This window comes from Chrysochloris asiatica, unplaced genomic scaffold (genome assembly GCF_000296735.1).
Source record: "Chrysochloris asiatica unplaced genomic scaffold, ChrAsi1.0 scaffold00012, whole genome shotgun sequence".
Lineage (NCBI taxonomy): Eukaryota > Metazoa > Chordata > Mammalia > Afrosoricida > Chrysochloridae > Chrysochloris > Chrysochloris asiatica.
Genome location: NW_006408530.1, coordinates 22,940,002 through 22,949,531, shown reverse-complemented (window position 1 = coordinate 22,949,531; position 9,530 = coordinate 22,940,002). Strand labels below are relative to the sequence as shown.

Here is a 9,530-nt window from a genome sequence, read left to right as displayed (position 1 = left end):
CCTCTCTTCCTATCGGCTGGTAGCTTCACTCTCCACTCTAGTCCTCTGTGGCCACGCCACTGACTCTAGGCCCAAGGCTTCCCAGGTCTCCCCATACTGCTGGCCAACCAGGTCTCCACCCGGGTCCACAGAAGCCCACTGAACATTGTACTTCCTACATCAATTTTGATGACCTCCTTCTTACTGTAATTGCTTTCCCCTTACATAACGGAAGAATCATACTTAGGACCACATTGTTTTTTGTTTTCTACCTATTAATGTTGACAATATGTACAATATTACATATGCAATGTTTCAGGGCATAATTTTGATCACAGGGCATAATAGGAAGACATTTTTATGACAAGGACTTTTAGAAAGAGAAAAACTGTATTGGTTTCTTCCTTTCTTCACCATCATGTGAGTGCTTCTACTTTCCATCTTCACTATGTCTTCTCATCAGACTTTCAGGATCAAGAGATTCCTGGCCAAGAAACAAAACCATCCTCACTTCTAAAGACCATTCTGGTTTTACTACTTCCAAGATAGATTGGTTTGTTCTTCTGGCAATCCATGGGACTTTCAATACTCTTCTCTAATGCCTTAATTCAAATACATCAATTCTTCTACAGTCTTCCTTATGCATTTCCAAATTTCATATTCAGATAAGGCCACTGAAAACTCACCATGGTTAGCATCAGGTACAACATAGGCTTCTGAGATGGGAAAACTACCTTCAGAAGTGTAAGGACATAGAAGGAGGATATGGTGTGAAATAATAGCCTCATATTTTGATATCTTCATTTAATAAAGATTTCTATGAGTTTGTGTGCTGTTTTAACGATGCTATGCTATTGCAACATAAGATATACCAAAGGGAAACATAAGCTTGTTTAGTCTTATTCTTAGAAGCCTTGGTCCTTTCTTCCCTCCCCCATGAGCTTTATATGAGGTAAATGAAAGAGTACTGAAATGAGACAGGGGCATCTTTTTTCCAGAACAGGCATTCTGAATTCAGACTTCTAGACTCCTAAATGGTGATCCTGTAGGATGATAACCACTAGACTGCTAATCACAAGGGCAGCAGTTCAAACCCACTACCTGTTCCTAGGGAGAAAGATGAAGCTTTCTGCTCTCATAAAGAAATATAAAGTCACTGCATATCCGTATGGCACCTAACAATCATAACATGATTTTGTAATAATACTTCAAAAATTATTTCATATATACATACTCACATACTTTCATACATACATACTCACACATATACATAAATTATTATAATATTTGCAGGTGCTACTTTTGTCATTGTATAGTTTATTTGGGAAATTAAATGCTAAAGGTCATCACTATTTCAATTTTTTCTTGACTTTAAAATAAATGGCTAAACTGAAATAAACCATCATTGCTGTTAGTATTTTCCTTTCAATATAAAAAGTTGTAAAATGTTACCTTGTTATTACATTGTTATTGCTATTACATTGACATTATCAAGAAGGAAGTAAAAATGTGAACGGAATAGCGAAATAAACTTTTAAATTTAAAAGTTTATTCAAGAGGGCATTTTCACTGAAAGTTAAGCCTCAAAGTGCAATCAGAGAACCTGTAAACTAGCAAAGAACAAGAGCAACAAAAATACTCTACTGAGGATGATCTCACTGTAATAACACTATTAGCATCATTACTGTTTTAATGCATTGCCTTTTCTTTTCATGTTATATCTAATGTCACTAACATTTTGTATCTGGGTTTGTTTTTCATTTGATAATCCTCAAAATCGTTTCTTGTTTCAGCATGTGTTAAATGAATTAAGTTGGTGACTGGTTGAATCTATTTCCTTTATAGCTTTCTGATTGAATAACACTGAGTGGTCCCTTCAACTTGACTCTATGTGTAATACATTTGCAGTTTCACAAAGTGGATGTTATTGTTCATTTCCAGAGATAAACTTTATCTTTGGCAAATCAAAACATTAAAGGTGTTAGAACATTTGTAAGACTTGATACTGAGCCAAAAAAGGAGAGAAAGAAATCCTTAAAGGGAACTCACCTATTAAAATCCCATGAATTCTTCCTTATTTCCTATATGGCAGTTAAATAATGTGCAACTCTGTAAATGTGTGCATGATTTTTATTAATTTCATCTTCCTCTATCTGTCCAGATCCCTCTTAATTGTCTTTAAGGTGATCTGCTTCCCATAGGTTTAGCTCAAGTTCAAAATGTGCACTACACTCAAGACCCCAGGAGTGGCACTGTAATATAAGCACTAGACTGCAAACCACAAGATTGACAGTCCAAACCCATCAGCTGCTATTAGCTGTACAGGGTAGCTATGAGTAGGATTCAACTAGATGGCATTTAACAACAACAGCAACAACATATCTTCTGTCATTCATATGATTGATTAGGGAATATGTAGTTCTTAGAACTGTCACACACAAAAAAAAAAACACTTTAAAATCTGAACATCGTTCAATCCTCTTTCTGAAGAACTCATATACTGATCATCATTTGTATTGTATAGGAGTACTGGTGACACTGTAGGATAAGCACTGGACTGCTGACCTTAGGTTGGCAGTTCAGATGCACCAATCACTCTGCATGCGAAAGATGAGGTTTTCTGCCCCCATAAAAACTGTTGTTACTGTTGTTAAGTGCCATTTACTTTGTCTGGACTCATAGTGACCCTGCATAGGGTTTGTGAGGAGTAGATGATAGGTTTGATCTGCTGACCTTGCAGTTCAAACTGATCTTGTAGTCCAGTGCTTATCCTCCAGCACCATGTAAAGCGCTGTAGGATATAACCTCAAAGATCATTTACAGGGTTGCTATGAGTCAAAATTGACTTGATGGCAGTGGGATTTATCTTTTGGCTTTATTGGGTTGGGGTTTGCTGTACTCTCCTTGAACTTGTAAATTTGTATGTTGATTACTGATCTGTTTTCCAAACCATGACTCTTTGAAAAGGTTTAGACTTAGTCCTAGCTTGGCACCACAAGTCCCTGAACTTTTGGTATTTCTCAGCAGGGTGAAAAGATGTATTGGTGTCATTTATGACAGACTTGATTAGCATTCACAGATCTAGGAGACTGGAATGTGGCCATGCAGAAGAAAAATTTCTATAGAAGCATTTGGAAGCAATTCTTTGGCTTTCAAGTGAGTTGGGTGGAGTGAAAAGCAGCTGGCCTGTTGTATTGGAAGCAATACTAGCTGTTTTCTGCCCAATGGTTTCTGCCTCGTGAAATAATTTAAAACTGTCAGATCCTTAAAAATTCCATTTCTATCAAATAAAATACTACCCAATTATATTTCACTTGTGCATCAGAAACATCTCCCCTTTTCACTGCACCTATTATTTTCTGCTGGCATTCTTAAGACATCATGTCAACAAAATACAAAACAATTGTAGAATTAAATATAGAGTGACTTTACATGACATTCTAATGGCACACAGTTAACTAGAAGTTAACTAAACCTATGATCGATTTTGAGAGAAATTGATGTCTTAGTTAAGGTTTTCTCAGGTAAAAGGGGCAGAAGTCCATTAATCCCAGAGTAAATTAAAATACTGAAATTAATTTAAAATACATAGACAAATCTTTGATAAATTGGACAATCCAAAATATATGCACATTTTAATATTCCAAATATTTACAAAATAATAATTTAGTTGATCTATCTATCTATCTATCTATCTATCTATCTATCCATCATGACCCAAGTCTTTTCAAAATGTTTTTGAGGTGAAATTAATGACACTAATTGGTACTTTAGTAGTTTGAAAAAATAAATGGGTAAAAATAATTTTAAAGATGATTTATTCAATCAAGCATTAATTCAAATACTGTAGGGAAAAAAATGACTTTACAAAAGGAACCAAGGTTAATAATTTGCTGGCTTTGAAATAGGGAGATTGTTCTGGATTATTCGCTTAGGCTAATATAATCATTATTGTTATTTGCCAACAAGTCAGTTCCTACTCATAGGAACCCTGTATGATGAGTTTGAGCCACAAACCTTGCAGTTCAAACTGACCTGCAGTCCAGCGTATTATCCCATAGCACCATACCAGGGCTCCGTAATATAATCATGGTGGTGGTGGTGGTGGTCATGTACTGTGGAGTTGGTTCTGACCCATAGCAATCCTGTATAGGGTTTCTGAGGCTGTAAATCATATGGGAGCAGAAAGCCTCATCTTTCTCTCATGGAATGGCTGGTAGTTTCAAACTGCTGACCTTGAAGTTAGCAGCCTGACTTGTAACCACTACACTACCAGAGCTCCTTTAATATAATCATACGAGATCTTAAAAGAAGATGGAAGAATAAGAGTAGGTCAGAGAGCTTCAGAAGAAAGAAAAAATAGATGTGGCAGTGACAAAAGTGTTCTGCATGACATTGCTGGTTTACATGATGCTGAATTACTTCAAACAACAAGAATTAGCATAATAGCAAATGACAGAGTGTCCCCTCTTGTTAAGGAGCACTAGTTGTGTAGTGGTTATCATTCAGGCTACTATCCCCACAGGGTCTACAGTTCTACAGGAGAAAGATGAAACTTTCTGCTCCTGTAAAGATTTATAGTCTCAGAAAATCCTATACAGGGTGGCTGCTAGTCGGAACAGAATCCACAGCACATAGCCGCCACCACCACCTGCTTCTGTTAGTGTTAAGTCAGTTATGACTCACAAAGACCCTATGTACAATACAATGAAACACTGGCCTGCATCATCCCCACCATCATTGCCATGTTTGAGCCCATTGTGGCATCCACTGTGTCAATCCATCTGGTTAACGGTCTCCCTCTTTTTAGCTGACCCTCTACTTTTCCATGTATGGTGTCCTTCTCTAGGAAATGGTCCCTCCTGAAAACATGTCCAAAATACGTAAAACGAAGCCTTGCTATCCTTACTGCTAAGGACCATACTGGCTGCACCTCTTCTGAATTCTTACAGTAACCTGTCAATGTTGGATTATCTTCCGCTTCCCCTAGAACCCTTGTATCTCTATATGAAATTTCATTTCATTAAAATCTTGTCATTTTAATTAAAATCATTAAAAACTTGTCAATTTCTTTTCATTAAGACTGTCAATTTCTGTAGAATAGTCAACTGCGAATTTGATAGGGATTTCATTGAATCTTAGATCAATTTGAGAAAATTGTCAGCTTGACACTATTAAGCCTTCTAATCTATGAATATGAAATATTCATTAATTTAGGGTGCCTTTAATTTCTTACAACAATGTATTCTAGTTTTCATTATACAAATCATGTATTTCCTTTTGTCAAATATGTTAAAAAATATTATCTTATGTTACTATAAATGGAACTGTTTTCTTAACTTCATTTTTTAAATGTTCATTGCTAGATTATAGAACTATACTTGCCAGTGTATCCTGAAAGCTTGCTAAACTCATTTATAAGTTGTTGTCAAAACTTGGAATTCTAACATGGGTGTAAAATGAAATGGTACCTACCATCCTTCCCATAGCACTCTGTACTCAGCTAGACTCAATAATTCACTACAGTGGTCACACAGAATTCAGACACAAGATTCACAGTTACAGGATTTATTTGGGAAGTTAACAGGTTAAAAAACAGATCCGAAAATGCTATGGTCACAGTTCTTACAATCAGGACAATGTCTTCTCATCTGTGCCTACAGGCTGACCTCTCTGCCCTGACAGTGTTACAAAGTTTTTTTTCATGGCAGCTGAGAAATGTTCAGTAGACACACTACTACACTATAAACCTTAGCCTGAAGGCAGTTGCCTCTTTCTCCATGGATCAGCAAACCTAGCTCCTTAATTAAGGACCTGGAGGTACCCCATTCTTCGTGCAAGTCTTTTTTCCAAAGTCACTCACTTTACTTACTCCATGGACTGGGAAGCTCATGACTATGTGTTGTGCTCTGGCTCCTGGTTCTGTGGCTGTTGCTCCTCTGCCACTCTTGCAGTATCACAGATTTCTGTCCCTGGTTTGAGGATGTTCAATGAACACAGATTTCAGTATCCATAGGATGCTCTCTACTCCTGGGTCTTATTTGGTGTTAATGAGATCCACTCCTCTGTATTCTATGACTGTTCATTTTACACTCATGTTAGAGTTCTAAGTTTTGACAACAAAAATTAATTTGGTTAACTATCATTCACATCTGAATCATATTGTCCTATTTGTATAGTATTCTATTTTCTACTCAGATCCATCAGGAAAAGAGTCCTTTGGTGGACATTACAAAGACTAAAACTAGAAGAGACCACTTAAATAATTCACTACACCACAGTTCTAATAGGATTTTTTTTTTAGATTCCTTAAGATTTTCTAGATACAAGTGTAAGTAAAAAAGTATTGCCACGAGAGTTTCAGTTGAAACATGCATGGTTTTATCCCCCCCAAAAAATTTTTTTTTAAACATGTCTATGTAGAGTCCTGGTGTGGCACTATTGGTCAGAGCTCGCTCGACAGCACTTAACAACAACAATAACAACAATGCAATCAGTGAATGACTGCAGACACGTTCTCTCAGAAATTGTTGTTTTTACATGCTATGAAGTTGGTTCCAACCCATAGCAACTCTGTATAGGGCTTCCAAGGGCAATTGGTGAGCTTGAATCACCTGTTTTGTGGTCCAAACCAAATACATTTGTCTTAATTTCCTTATGGGGAAAAAAAAAAGTGCCTTATTTAAAAAAAAAAAAAAATTCCATCAAAGCAATGACTTCTGAGGGGATATGCTGGGCCAGCTAATTTCAAGACAGAGAGATCAGCTCAGAGGGTTATGATGGCTGCTCCTTGAAGTCCTATATAGAGTAGCTATAGATTCAAATTGACTTGACAGCACTTAACAAAAATTTGGGGATTCATAAGTGAAGAGTCAAAGAAAACAAAGACCTCAGATGAGATGGATTAATTGGTACATTGACAGTAATAATGGGATCAAACAAAAGCAATTATCAGGATGACACAAGACTGGGAAATGTTTGCTCTGTTCTTCATAGGGTTGCTCTGAGTCCAAACTGACGTAACCCTTAACAATACAAACAAGGGGCAATATTGATGGATTTCCGAAAGGAAACAAAACAATCATTGGAGCTTCTTATGAAGAAGTTTTAAGAAATATGATAATTGCATTGGTGGGGAAAATCCAGAAAAAATTATGCCAAGAAAATGTTTTCTCCAATATGACAATGTACCTGCTCATTCTTCAGAGTAAAAGAGATGTCCTATGAGAATTTTGTTGGAAAATCCTACCCCATCTGCCCTACATCCCTGATTTTTATTCTTCAAGGTTCCTTTTGGTCCTATAACACAGAAAAACATTCAAAGGAGCATAATTTGAGTCCTTGAAGGATGACATAATTTCTATTTTACCTGGTGTAAATCAGAGATTGCAAAATTCTTCAGGGAAAGCTTAGAAAGAAGGAAACACCTCCTTCAGAAAGTGAAGAAACCTAGATGCAGGACATTTTGAGAAATAATAGCTGCATGTTTTGAATTTTTTTTAAAAAAAGGTTTCTGTGATTTTGCAAGCAGAGAGAGTTTTATTTTTCCTCTTCAATTTGGATACTTGGTATTCCTTTTTCTTGCTTAAATACTCTGGCTAGAATCTCAAGTATAATGTTTAACCATTTTGGTAAGATCAGATATCTTTCTCTTTTTCCTGATTTGGGGAGGAAAGCATTCATCAAGCATATTGTTAACTGTGAGATTTCATTTTAGATGCTCTTCGTTAGGATGATCATTTTCCCTTCTATGATTAGTTAAACCTTTTAATCATGAGAGGGTGTTGGATTTTATCAAAAGATTTTCTTGTCCACTGAAAAGAGAGAATTGTTTTGTGACCATTTATTTTATTAATAGGTTGCTGTTGTTAAGTGGCATAAAGTCAGTTCTGATTCACATCTATCCTATATAGGATTTCCAAGACTTTAAATCTTAACAGAAGCAAAAAGCCTCATTATTTCTCCTGAACAGTGGCTGGTGGGCTGGAACTGCTAACTTGTGGCTTATAGTCCATTGTTTATTGTAAGACACACTGCCCTCCTTCTATTAATATAGCATATTATATTTTTGTTATTTCAAATTTTTACCAAATATGTATTCCTAGAATATATCCAACTTGGACATCATACATTGTTGCTAGGTTTTGGTTGCTACAATTGTGTTGAGGATTTTTATATCAACATTTACAAGGTATATTGGGCTACAAAAGTATCTTCTTGTGATGCTTTTATATGATTTTGGTACCAGATTAATATTGGTCTTGTAGAATGAGTTGAGAATGGGTTTCTTTTTATTCAAATTTTTAGAACAGAGGGTAGAGAGCTGGCATTGATGATTCCTTCAATGTTTGTTAGAATTTGCCTGTGAAGCCATCAGATTCTAGGCTTTTCTTTGTGAAATTTTAAAAATAATTAATCAGATTTTCTATTGCTTCATGAGACAGTTTTGTCAATTTATGATTTTCTAGAAATGTGTCCATTTCATCTAAGGCATCTAATTTGTTGGCATACAGTTTTTTTTTTGTTTTTTATTTTTTTCTTTATCTTCTAGAGCTGCCCTTTGAAAATTTCTGTTTAGCTCTTCCTCATTTCTTCCATTTGTTTAAGCTTCTCTACAGTCAAGAACAAGTTTCAGTGGCATTCTGATACCCATTTGTACGGTTTCTTTCTTTCAAGTCTTTTTAATGACCTTTTGCTTTTGTACTGTGTGGTAGTGGTGGTGGTGTGCCACGGAGTCGATTCTGACTCATAGCAACCCTGCATAGGGTTTCCAAGGTTGTAAATCTTTACAAGACCAGAAAGCCTCATCTTTCTCCCATGGAACTGCTGGTAGTTTCAAACTCCTGACTCTACGGTTAACAGCCCGACTTATAGCCACTATGCTGCCAGAGCTCCTTTTGTACTGTGTGGTGTTCTTGATATTATCCAACAACTCTTCTGGTTTTGGGTCATTAGTGACTAATGCATCAAATATGTTCTTGAGATGGACTCAAATTCAGGTGAGATATATTCAAAGCCGTATTTGGACTCTCATGGACCTTTAAAATTTTCATCAGCTTCAGTCTGAACTTGCACCTGAGTAACTGATGGTTTGTTCCACACTCAGCCCCTCAACTTGCTTTGACTGATGCTACTGAGCTTCTCCTTTGTCTCTTCTCACAGAGGTAGTTTCTTTAATTCCTGTGTATTCCATCTGATGAGGGCCACATGTATATTTGCCATTTATGTTGTTTAAAGAAGGCATTTGCAATGAGTAAAGTCACCGGTCTTGCAAAATTCTGTTGTGCAATCTCCAGTATCATTCTATCTCCAAGGTCATATTTTCCAACTCCTGATCCTTTCTTTTTGTTTCCAAACTTACATTCCAATCACCAGTAATTATCAATGCATATTGATTGCAAGTTTGATCAATTACAGACTGAAGAAGTTGGTAGAATTACTCGATTTCACTGTCACGAGCTTTAGTGGTTGGTGCATAATTTTGAATAATATTTGTATTAATTGGTGTTCCTTTCAGTTGAATTAATATTTTCCTATCACAGACAGCATTG

General features: G+C 36.3%; 1 protein-coding gene across 1 annotated transcript in view; it reads right to left on the bottom strand.

The window, feature by feature from the left end:
* Positions 1–9,530, bottom strand: part of LRP1B (low density lipoprotein receptor-related protein 1B) — a 2,342,762-nt gene that overhangs the window by 1,740,374 nt on the left and 592,858 nt on the right. The gene's annotated exons all lie outside the window — the stretch shown is intronic.